We start from the raw sequence: 12,795 nt of genomic DNA on the forward strand, positions 1-12,795 counted from the left end.
TTTTTTTTTTTTTTTTTTTTTTTTTTTTTTTTTTTTTTTTTAGTTACTTGGCTTTGAACTCAGGGGCACTTTACCACTGAGAAATATATCCAGCCCTTTTAATTATTTTATTTTGAGACAGTATCTTACTAAGTTGCTAAGACTGGTCTTGAATTAGTGATCCTCCTGCCTCAGCCTCCTGGATTGCTGGAATTACAGGTGTACACTTCTGTGCCTGACTCATCATACTTATTAATATGAAAAAATTTTTTAAAAGCTGAACATTAACTGATAAGTAATACTCTGATGCCATTTCTAAAATAAAATATTCATATATAAGACACAACCTATAAGCTCTCTCTATAAAAAATTTATACTGAAGTTATGTTTTGTGTGTGTGGGTGGTGGTGGTGCTGGGATTGAACCTACGGCCTTGTGTATGTGAGGCAGATACTCTACCAACTGAGCTATATATCCCAGCCCCAATACTGAAGCTTTAATAGTGGTTATTTGGGGGTGAATGCTGATTCTTTTCCCATTCATCCATCCATCCATCCATTCATATTCTCTCTCTCTCTCTCTCTCTCTCTCTCTCGGGATCCAACCTGAGGCCCAACACATATAGAGAAGTATTCTATCATTGAGCTACATCCCAGCCCTTATTTTTATTTATTTATTTATTTATTTATTTATTTATTTATTTATTTATTTATTAGCTGTGGTTGAACAGAACATCTTTATTTTATTTATTTATGTTTATGTAGTGCTGAGGATAGAACCCAGAGCCTCGCATGTTCAAGCTGAGTGCTCTACTGCTGAGCCACAACCCCAGCCTCCCTCATTTTTATTTTATTTTATGAAAAAAAATTTTATATATATATATATATATATATATATTTATTTATTTATTTATACTTTAGTTGTAGCTGGACACAATGTCTTTATTTATTTTTATGTGGTGCTGAGGATCGAACCCAGTGCCTCACACATGCGAGGTGGGCGCTCTACCTCTGAGCCCCAGCCCCAGCCCTCATTTTTATTTTTAAAACAAAAAGTATCACTTGTGATTTTAAAATGTCAGGATAAGGAGCAATGAAATGAAGCTAAGCTGGGCTCAGTGGTGCACTCCTACAATCCGAGCCACTGGAGAGGCTGAGACAAGAGGATCATAAGTTTGAAGTCAGCCTCAGTAATTTAGTGAGACCCTGTCTCAAAATAAAGAAAAACAAAAAGGCCTGGGGATGTAGCTCAGTGGTAGAGTACCCACTCTTGGGTTCAATCACCAGTGCCATGAATGAATGAATGAATGAATGAATGAACAAATGCCTGTGTGACTTCAGAGGGGCCTGTAGGAGCAATCAGGCAACTTTGAAATCAGCATGGCCAGAATGATGCTCATATGTATATACAGTTGTCCCTGGATATTCCTGGGGTATTGGTTCTAGGATTCCCTGAGGATCTAAAATTCTAGAATGCTCATGGTATTTATATAAATGTCATACAATGAGCATATAACCTATACGCTTCCTCCCATACACTGGAAGTCATCTCTAGGTTACTTATAATCCCCAATACACTGTAAATGCTATGCAGGTAGTTGTTAGACTGTATTATTTAGGGAATAATGTAAAAAAAAAAGTTTGTACATGTTCAGTACAGATGTGTGTGTGTGTGTGTGTGTGTGTGTGTGTGTGTGTGGTGCTGGGGTTGCAATCCAGGGCCTCGTGCATGCTAGACATGTGCTGTACTACTGAGCAGCTTCACTAGCCACAGATGCAATTGTTTTCTGTATGGTTTTTTGTCTGCAGTTGATTGAACCCATGAACAAGGAACTCAGGGATACAAAGGACCAACTTGTAATTTTAAGCAGACCTGCCCTAGGAGAGCTAATGGGGCAGGAAAGTTGTAAACAGAATTTTTTTTTTTTTTTGATACTGAGGATTGAACTCAGGGGTCCTTTACCACTGAGCCACATCCCCATTCTTTTTTATTTTTTATTTTGAGACAGGGTCTTGCTAAGTTGCTTAGGGCCTCGCTAAGTTGCTAAGGCCAGCTTTGAACTTGCTATCCTCCTGTGTCAGCCTCCTGAGTTGCTAGAGGCATACAAACATGCACCACCATGCTGCGCAGAATGTTTTCTTAAAGAAGCTTCCACTGTTCTGTTTAGTGTTCACTATAGAAGCTCTTTCCTATGCTATTGTTATTGTTATTGTTTGTGGTGCTGGTGGCTGAGCTTGAGGACTCACTTCCTCATTGTAGGCACTGCTCTCCCATTGAACAGCATCCTGGAGTACCACCTGTGAGTCAGAGACAACGTGAGGAATGGGGTACAAATCTGCATATGTTGGTGGGAATTGGGAAGGAGAGGCCCACATGTAGGGAAGAAGAACCTGACTGAGAAAGGACAGGATGGGATCGTGCAGGGAGCAGTGCTGGGATCTCTGAGTGCCACTTCAACTTGCTCTGGGCAGCTGTGATAAGGCTTAACAGGTAGGCTTGGAGAGTCCTTGGCAATAATACCAATGATGGGTTTGATCCCATAAATGAATCGAATCACCAGAGCCTTTTAAGGAGAAGCCATTAAAACAAAAGGCAATTTCTTACTAGCCTTTTTCATGACAAAGCATTTATGATGTAGCCAAAGAATGAAAAGACATGGACACTCCCTTACTTCTTTATAAAGGTAATTAAGCAAGAGACTCCAAGGGACTTCCCCAGAGATTGTCTGGGAGCTGTGAAATAACATTTATTGCTATTTGTCATGAGAAGCAGAGGCTTAATCACATAACGGTCACCTGCAAGTAGGTACCTGAAACCTGCCCTAAATAATGTTGATCTTGCCCTAATTTTGCTTAAAACTTCTTGGTGATGGCAATGTTAGTGAAGAAACATGCCATTTGGAGTAGGGTGTCTACATTTCTGGAGGATTACTAGTCTTTTCCATTCAATTTGAAATAGGAGAATATACTGGAATATATCAGATTGGCATTGGAATTCTTCTTGTGGTTTAGAGTTTACTAAAAGCCTCACTTTCACTAGAAATAGCAATATTTGGTTCCAAACCAAGCAGCCCAGCTGCATTTCAGGCACAGCATATTGAACGTCTACCATGCTCAATGCCTGTGTGAGACAAGGAAAGATAATATATCAAAGAAAGTGGTCTACTAAGTTATATCTGAATTTCTGTCTAGGCTTTACCAATTTATGACTTTGGGCAAGTTAGTTAGTCTCATCCTTTCTTCCTTTAAAAGAGGATAATAATGCTACATTCCGTAGTGCATGGCTATAAATCCCAGACACTCAGGAGGCTGAAGCAGGAGGATTTAATTTTGAGGCCAGCCTCAACAATTTAGCAATACCTTGACTCAAAATTAAAAAAAAAATAAAAAGAGCTGGGGATGTAGTGGAAGAGTACCCCCTGGGCTCAATTCCCCAGTACCTAATGATAATAATAGTAAGTATAATAAAATTATTATTATTAGACACTAGGGATTATTATTATAAAAATCTCCAGTGGCATTGTTTCTGGTGCACAGTGGGTGAGCTGTATTTTATTTTATTTTATTTTTTTATCTTCCATTTTTATTTGTGTGAGAATTCCAGGGTTATATTTGTCCATGGGATGGCTGGGCCATACACTTAATTACTGGACCATACACTTATTTTATCAAGGATAATAGTTCCCAGCATATAATTAATACTTTTTCTGTTAATGTGTTGCCCACTTGTACCTACATCCAATTTGTGTAATTTGGTAAGTACAAATATCTGTGTCCTTTTAAGAAAAGAAATATGAAGAGCAAAACAGGAATGTCCCATAGCAAAGATGATACAAAAATAAATCAAAAAATATTTAGGAAATTGAGAAACTATTCATTTTGTAAGTTATTTATGTATTTTCCTGGTACTTAAACCTTTGGTAAGTTTTCAAATTCAAATATAACATCCTTGTGTGAGAGAAGATAAATATTAGTCATGGTATCAGTAATAACTAACACATAATACTCATTTTTAATAGTGAAGTAAATAAAATGAAAGTTCTAATGAGTGATTTTTTTCTAGAGGTATTATCCAAAAAAAGAAATATCTTAGTCTCCCTACTGAGAAAGTTCAAATGTTGATCTAGGGAAATATAATGATTTCTCCGTTTCATTCTGAAATGTCAGGGTAATTAAAGAGACTTTAAAATGGAAGTTTAAGATAGCCACATTGAGGAGAGAAAGGGAGAGAGAAGGGAAATTGCATGGAAATGGAAGGAGACCCTCAGAGTTATACAAAAGTACATACAAGAGGAAGTGAGGGGAAAGGGAAAAATAATACAAGGGGGACAAATGAATGTCAGTAGAGGGGGCAGAGAGAGAAGAGGGGAGGGGAGGGGAGGGGAGGGGGGATAGTAGAGGATAGGAAAGGCAGCAGAACACAACAGACACTAGTATGGCAATATGTAAATCAATGGATGTGTAACTGATGTGATTCTGCAATCTGTATATGGGGTAAAAATGGGAGTTCATAACCCACTTGAATCAAAGTGTGAAATATGATATATCAAGAACTATGTAATGTTTTGAACAACCAACAATAAAAATTAAAAAATAAAAAGATAGCCACATTGAACTGTTTTAAAAGCCCACAATGTGGTTTGGGTTAGGCCTTACACTAAAAAGACTAACAACTGCAGTAATAAGATGTAGGCTTTAAAACTGGCTTTGAACTGTGAAAGGGTGAACTAGAATAGTTAAATTTCCATAAAATTAAATCAAAGGATTGAAATAAGCTAAAATCAAAGTTATAAAAAAACGTGGTGACCTGAGTCCAGTGAATATATAGTAAAGAAAATGGGATACATATTTTTAAAACCCTGCAAAATCTTCTGGGCTAATCTAATACAGTATATTTAAAACTATTTTTTAAACAGTGATACAAGAGATATTCTGAAGTCATATGTAGGTTTAGCATTCATGGATAAAGATAACAGGATGTTCACACTTAAAAGTATGTGGACATACTATGATTAAAACAATGAGACCTTTTGTTGTAAAATCTGATTATTTAATTTTAGCATAATAGTGATTTATTATATATTAATATTTCAAAAATATACTTTTATGTTTAATAAACCACCAAATAATTCAAGATAATGTCCTATACGCATGCTTTTGCTCCATACACCAGACTGCTGTTGCACTGAAGGCAGTGAATTCCATCACGGGGATTATAAGATCCAGGGCTGCAGATCACACAGCATTCAGGACATTTTGGATGCTTCAGGGTATTCATTCCATACCCTGGAAAGCAGCGATTGATCCCAACCATTTCGAGAGTACCTTCAATGTAGTATATTTCAGGCAATGGATCTGAACGTCTGCCTAGAACTTCTACTTGTTGACTGAAAAATCTCTCTATGAGATTTTTAGCCATATACAAGTTTTAGTTGAAGATTTTTAACAGTTTCTTCCACAGTAGGTTTATACTCAAGAAAACATGTGTAAACTCCACTCATAGCCTCCTCGAAGTTCTGGAATATAAGGCTTCCTGTGGATGTTACTTGTGCAGTGCTGTTTTCTGGAAAATGTGATGATCCCACTATTTTCACTGACTCTTGGGTCAAGCGAAAAGTTCTTGGAAATCGAACCAAATATTCAACTGACGGGGGCGCCCGCACAAGAAAGGCGGAGAAGAGGAGGATGGCGGCTCGGGAGAGCGGGAAGCCCGAGGCCCGGGACCGCCGCCAGGTCCGCCACGCCCGGCCAGAAGCCGAGGCCTCCATCAATACGCCGCCGCCGCCTGCCTACCGTGAGCTGTATTTTACTACTTGACTGAGCACTTCCGCCTTGGAGTGGGGGAATTCTGTTCCTTCCTTCCATTAATAAACAGATAGGGAACAAGAAAGGTTCAAAGTCTAATGGGGGAGGCATCACCATCTTGCCTGGGAAGTGCTGCAGTATTAGAGAGGGCACAGGGACATCAAGAGTGTGATCAGTGTTGTCCTAGATGTGTGTGTGAATATATATGTATGTGAGCAGCAATAAAGGGGTCTTGGGGCCGGGGTTGTATCTCAGTGGTAAAGTGTTTGTCTAACACATGTGAGGCACTAGGTTTGATCCTCAGCACCACATAAAAATAAATAAAAACAAAGGTATTGTGCCCATCTACAACTAATACACACACACGTTTATAAAACAATATGTATATTGAATAAAGGGGGGGTGTGTCTTGGTTGGTGATGGCGCAAACATGGTTTTGTAAGGGGAGAAAGAATTTTCCAGTTGCTGCCTGTAAGAGAAAGGCAAAGATTTAAAAGCCCAGAATGGCTGGAGCTTCATCCATTTTAAATAAGGAGGGGCTTCATGACCTGGGGAGTGACAATCACATTTGGTAATGGTCACATAATGCCTAGCTTCAAGTGAATTTTTAATGCAGAGTAATTGAAGGTGGCACAGTTACAGTTGTTTTGTCTTTCTGGACCACATTGATCTTTTGAATTGTTTGAAGTTGAACAGATGTCAAAGGTATAAACAAGAAATTTTAGGGTAAGGTGAATTTTGTAATTGTCTGTAAGCCTTTGTGGGTGAGTGTGTGTGTGTGTGTGTGTGTGTAATATGATGCTAGAGATTGAACTCAGGGCCTTGCACCTACTAAGCACATGCTCTGCTCCCAGTCCCTATGTATCTTCTACTCTATGGTTTTCAATTATTTTTAAATTTTTAAATGAATTAAGGTAACTACTGATGAAGGGCTTAATTGTAATTTTCCTTAAATTCCATTACACATGAATAATCTTGAACTTTAACTTTCAAGAATTTAGTAGAAGAAAATAATTCTCCATTGCTTTGGTGAATGACTATATATATATATATATATATATATATATATATATATACACACACACACACACACACACACACACACACATATATATATATATATGTATGTATTTTAGTTGTTGATAGACCTTTATTTCATTTACTTGTATGTGGTGCTGAGAATCGAAAACAGTGCCTCACACATGACAGGCAAGTACACTACCACTGAGCCACAGCCCCTGGTGAATGACTTTTAAATGTTACATTGTTGTTGCTTTGATGGATCATTAACAAAAGCTCTTCTGGGTACCCTTTGACAAGTGATTTGTCCCCTTCTGTGTCCAGGATCAACCACTGGGCTTTCAGAATCACCTGTGTTCCTTGCTGGCCAACATTAGAATCACAGAAATTTATAGAATGTAGAGATTTACAGAACATATTACACAGTCACTCCATGGAACGCTGGCCCTCAAAGGTAATTCTCATGCAGGTGACAGAGTTGACATCGGGAGGACATGCTGACAGGCATATTACTGGGGTTACCCAAAGTGGCTCATTTCATTTTTGGAAGGTATCTTTCCATTTTTTTCTGTTGCAGTAATTTTGTTACTGCAACAAATACCTAATACTGAGTTGAGTAATTTATAAAGAAAAGTGTGTGATTACACTCCTGTAACCCAGGGACTGGGGAGACTGAGGCAGGAGGATCCCAAGTTTAGGATTAGGCAGACTTTGTTTCAAACTGAAATAAAAAGGGCTGGAGATGGAACTCAGTGGTACAGTGAGGCCCGAGTTCAGTTCTCAGTACTGCAAAATATCAGAAAGAAGAAAGGAAGGGAGAAAAGAAAGGGGAGGGGAAAGGAATTTACTACAGTACTGGAGGCTGTAGTACTCTTCCAAGAGTATGGCACTGATATCTAGTTGGCATCTTGCAAGGGCTGCCATGGTGCCTGATAACATCACATGCCAAGACAGAGCAGGTGTGCTTGAGACAGTTCCCTTCTATTACAGAGCCACTCCTGCAAGAACCCACTGTGGATTGACCCCCACCATCTCCCGGAGGTCCCACCTCTCAGTACCATTAACATGTGACTTTGGGCATTCATTTTCCTAGGCATGAAATTTAGGGCATTTATTTATTTATTTATCTATCTATCTATCCATCTATCTATCTATCTATCTATTTATTTATTTATTAGTTTTTTAGGTGGACACAGTATCTTTATTTTATTTTTAATGTGGTGCTGAGAATCGAACCCAGTGCCTCCCGCATGCTAGGCAAGCGTGCTACCACTTAAGCCACATCCCTAGCCCTAGGGCACATATTTAAACCAAAGCAGAAAGCTGTGGATGTAAGCGGGATGCTTTTCCTCTCAAGCCACAGTCTTCTGCCCTTGGAATTTCTGCGCCTTGGTTCTAGTTCTGCCCTTTGGCAGTTCCACACTTTTGAAGTCAGCCCCTGCCTTGACCAAGTAACCACTCTGTGTGGTTTTAAGTGTAGATGTGCAGGGATATTACTGACTGCCCGCCCAGCCCTCTTGCCCTTCCTCCCCTTATCACAGAACCCAAGCTTCATAGGATCCATCTCCCTGGACATTTTAGTAGAAGTTTTCTCCATCCTCGTGCACAGGATGCCCCTGACTGGCCAGAGTTCCTGTTCCTGTCTGTAATTGGTTTGTGAATGGATATGCTTTGGATTAATCTGTAAAGTCATGTTCCATAGACGGTCCTGAACTATAAGAATAAAAGGAGTGGGGGAGGGAGAGAAAGAAAGTGACAAAATAGGAGGAGAAATAAACAGAGAAGTGAATGGACAAGCAAGGATTGGAGGAAAATCCTGCAAGTGATCTTGGTTCCTACTTCATGATATTCAGGGTGTGGCTGTCCACTCTGTGCTGCTTCTACTCACACAGATTGGTGTGGGGTTGATGATAATTGGGCTCCATAACCACAGTTTATTTAAAAGTGTGTGTTTTTATTGAGCACAGTGTGTTGAATGCTATTGGGTGCTTTGGAGAAGTAGGAACGTGTGAGGTCCTGCCCTAGTCTGTTGTGCTCTGTTCTCTCGGGGTTGTTCACAAATCCAAATGCTGAGAAATTAATCTTCTTTGGTTGTGGGTGGTACAGTTCCCGTCTTGTCATCTATATAGTAAAAGGAAGGCAGTGCAGGGTAGTGGGTAGAGTACAGGATGCGGAGTCGGTCACACTTTGAGCCTCAAATCTCAAGTCTATCCCTTCCTAGCTGTAGGCTGCTAGCAAGGTGCTGGACCTGCTAGCCTCAGGGTCCCTATATTTAAACCTCAGACATTGGTGGTGAGGGTTGCAGGTTGTAATAAGTTACAAACTAACCACATAAGAAACACATGGTTGATGGTAGTCATTGTTATTATGGAAAGAACTAAAAAAAAATATTAAAAAATTCTCTCTCTCTCTCTCTCTCTCTCTCTCTCTCTTTAAAAAAAAGGTTACTATAAAAAAAAACAAGGGGTAGTGAGGATATGGTGAAATTGGAACCCTTGTACATTGCTGGTGGGAATGTAAAATGGTGCAGACACTAAGGAAAACAGTACGTCGGTTTCTCAAAAAATTAAATATAGAAGTGTCACTTGATACAGCAATTTCACTTCTGGGAATATACCCGAAAGAAATGAAAGTGAAGTCTTGCCGAGATAGTTGTACTCACGTTCATTGAGAGTTATTTACAATAATCAAAGGATAGGAACAACCAAAGTACATGTAATAGATAAAACAAAATAAAATAAAATACAATATTATTCAGCCATAAAAAAGAAGGAAATTCCAACACTTGCTACGATATGGGTAAACCTCAAGGACATTATGCTCCATTAAATAGGGGTAGTCACAAAGGACAAATATCATTCTTATATGAGGTCCCTAGACAGAAGTAGAGACAGAAAATAGAATGGTGGCTGCCAGAGGCTGTGCCAGGGGCTGTGACACAGACAATTATTGTTTAATGAGCCCAGAGTTTCTGTTTTGCAAAATGAAGAGAGTTCTGGAGATGGATGGTGGTGATGATTATACCACTGAATTATGGTCTTTAAAATAATTAGTATGTAAAATTTATCATGTGTGGGGGGGTGGGGGTTGTGGCTCAGCAGTAGAGTGCTCGCCTTCCATGTGTGAATCCCTGGATTTGATCCTCAGCAGCACATAAGAATAAATAAGTGAAATAAAGGTATTGTGTCCAACTACAAATAAAAAATAAATATTAAAAAATTTATCATGTGTGTATTTTAAAAAAATGACTTTAGAAGAATGATGTTGATGAACTGAAATGTGTACAAAGAGACAGGAATGATCTTGAGCACATTTCATTAAGTTTGATAAAATGCCTTTTTCTGCCTGGGGATTCGCCTACCAAGCAGACTAGGGATCTGTTTTTAGCTGAGGGGTGGGGGGTAACAGAGTCTCTCACTAAGTCACTTAATACAAGGACTGTGGATTTCTAATTGACAAAGTGCCAAACTGGCGGTGATGTGAGGTAGAGGGAGATGATGGAGAGATTTACGAAGGCAGAGATTTGGGGTCAGAAAGTAAGGAGGAGCTTTCTAACAGATCAGGCTGCCTGTGGGGAACTCAGCTGTGGTACAGAGGGTGCTTGTGCATCCTTGGAGGTCTTTCAGCACAGGATAAGTGACTGTCCTACAGGGCTTCTTAGAGAAGGCAGGGTGAGTTGGCTTAAAAAGCATTCTCTGATTTGACAATACAATACTGCTATTTCTAGATGTGTAATCATGGATTCCATTTTTTAATTTAAAATTTAATTTTATTATTTTCTTATTAATTTATTTTCTTCTTATTATTTTTAGTTGTATATGGACACAATACCTTTCTTTTATTTATTCACTTTTATGTGGTGCTGAGGATCCAACCCAGTGCCTCACACATGCTAGGTGAATGCTCTACCACTGAGCCACAACCACAGCCCCTATTTATTTATTTTGCTGGGAAATTGAATCCAGGGCCTCTTGCAAGTACTGTTGAACTACATTCCCAGCCCTGGAAAGAATATTTCTCATGGAATTGTTCCTCATAGGTTTTTGAGTTGTTGTTGTTGTTTTTTAAGTTTTCTTACTGTGGGAGTGTTTTTTTTTTTTGTTGTTGTTGTTGTTGTTGTTTTTTAAAACATACACACACACAGAAAAGTACAGAAAACATTGTAAATGTTAAATATATAAAAAATATGAATATATAAATAAAAACATATAAAATAAAAAACATATAAATAAAAAACATTTATTTATATATGCTGCTGTCATATATAAGTAAAAAAAATTAATTAAAAAAAAAGAAAGAAAAGTACAGAAAATAGAAAAGTCCAGGTCAAGCCACACCTTCTCATAACCACTGGCAGATCCCCAAGCAGAATGAAGGGGGACCCCTTGGTGCCACCTGAGCCATGCTCTCTCCCCAAGGGCATCTACCACCCTGCTTCTACTTTTAGTTGAGTTTTCAAGGTAGGCTTTTCAACACAACAGGGGAAGCAGTTGAAAAGCACCACAAAGCCAGTTGGTTTGGCAAATGAACCCCTTTTCAAGCTGTGGGTTCGGCTGCATCTGGCATCTCTGCGTTGGATTTCCTGACATTCCACTGTGAAGGGAGTCCTGGTCCTGCTGTAGACCCTAGCCGTTTGGTTGCTATTTCTCACACTCGAGTTCGACCTGAGCCTTATTTAAATACCTTTTTATTCATCCTTTAATTAGTAAAATTATTTGGCAGGAGCCATTCTTAGCTTGTTTTTCTACCCAGGTCTGCATGACTAAATACATTTATAAATGCAAATGTGTGGGTGTGATGGGGTGTTTTCCACTGACCCACAGATAATCAGACATCCTGCTGACTGACATCGAGCCAGTCTCTGCACAGGCATTTGAAAGCACTAACTGGCGCCATTCGTTCAGTGATGCTGTATTCAGTAAAATAGGACTTCTTTTTTCAGATGTTAAGGACCAGCTCCTTTTTGACTGACGGATGGTTCAGCTTTGCTTCATGTAGTTTTGATATTTATTTTGGTTGGGGGAGAGAGAGGAAGAGAGACATAATGTGACCTGTGGAATTTGTTAATCCATGAAGTAATGCTTTATTTATTCATCATTCAGAAAACATTTCTTGGATACTCACTACTCATGAATATGCATGGGTATGGCTTACAGTTATATCCATTAGTTCTCAATAGCAGAATTGTTCCGTATATATAGTTGGCCCTTCATATTCTTGGGTTTTGCATCCTCAGATTCCACCAAATTTGGGTCCAAAATATTTAAAAAAAAGTTATGCATGTGCCAAATATGAACAGACTATTTTTTCTTTTTCAGTCTAAGCAATACAGCTATTTACATAGTGCTGACATAGTATTGGGTATCGTAAGTCATCCAAAGATGATTTAAAGTACATATGAGGGGCTGGTGCAGTGTCTCACCTCTATAATTTCAGGGGCATTAGAGTCTGAGGCAGGAGGATTTCAAGTTCAAGACCAGCTGGCACAACTTAGTGAGACCCTATCTTAAAACTAAAAGGCTGGGGATGTGTATCAGTGTGTTTGAGCACCCCTGGGCTTCATCCCTAGTACTGCAAAAACAAACAAACAAACAAACAAACAGGTAAAATAAAAAACACGTGAATAAAAATAAAGTCTATGGGAGGATATGTGTAGGTTATATGCAAATGCTATGCTACTTTATAAGTGGACTTGAGCATCCATGGATTTTTGTATCCTCAGGGCACACTGGACCTACTCCCCCATTGATATTGAGGGACAACTATGCTCAGAAAGTTAAAACATATTAAAAAGTAAAATGAGGAATTTAAATTTTTGTTTCACACAAACTATGAAGAACATACCAGGCAGTGGAGTATCAGGGAACCCATCTTTTTGTGAAAAAGTTCCAGGTGTGATTTGGAATAATCACACCCCAGGAAGACAAGCTGAGCCTGTGGTCTGACTGTCTGAGCCCCTCGATCTCCAATTTAATACCGACCCCCCCCCCCC

At 39.0% G+C, this 12,795-nt stretch overlaps 1 protein-coding gene across 2 annotated transcripts in view; it reads left to right on the forward strand.

Moving 5' to 3' along the window:
• Lyn (LYN proto-oncogene, Src family tyrosine kinase) overlaps window positions 1-12,795 on the forward strand; it is a 119,654-nt gene that overhangs the window by 3,518 nt on the left and 103,341 nt on the right. The window lies entirely within an intron of this gene.

This window comes from Marmota marmota, unplaced genomic scaffold (assembly GCF_001458135.2).
Source record: "Marmota marmota marmota unplaced genomic scaffold, marMar, whole genome shotgun sequence".
Lineage (NCBI taxonomy): Eukaryota > Metazoa > Chordata > Mammalia > Rodentia > Sciuridae > Marmota > Marmota marmota.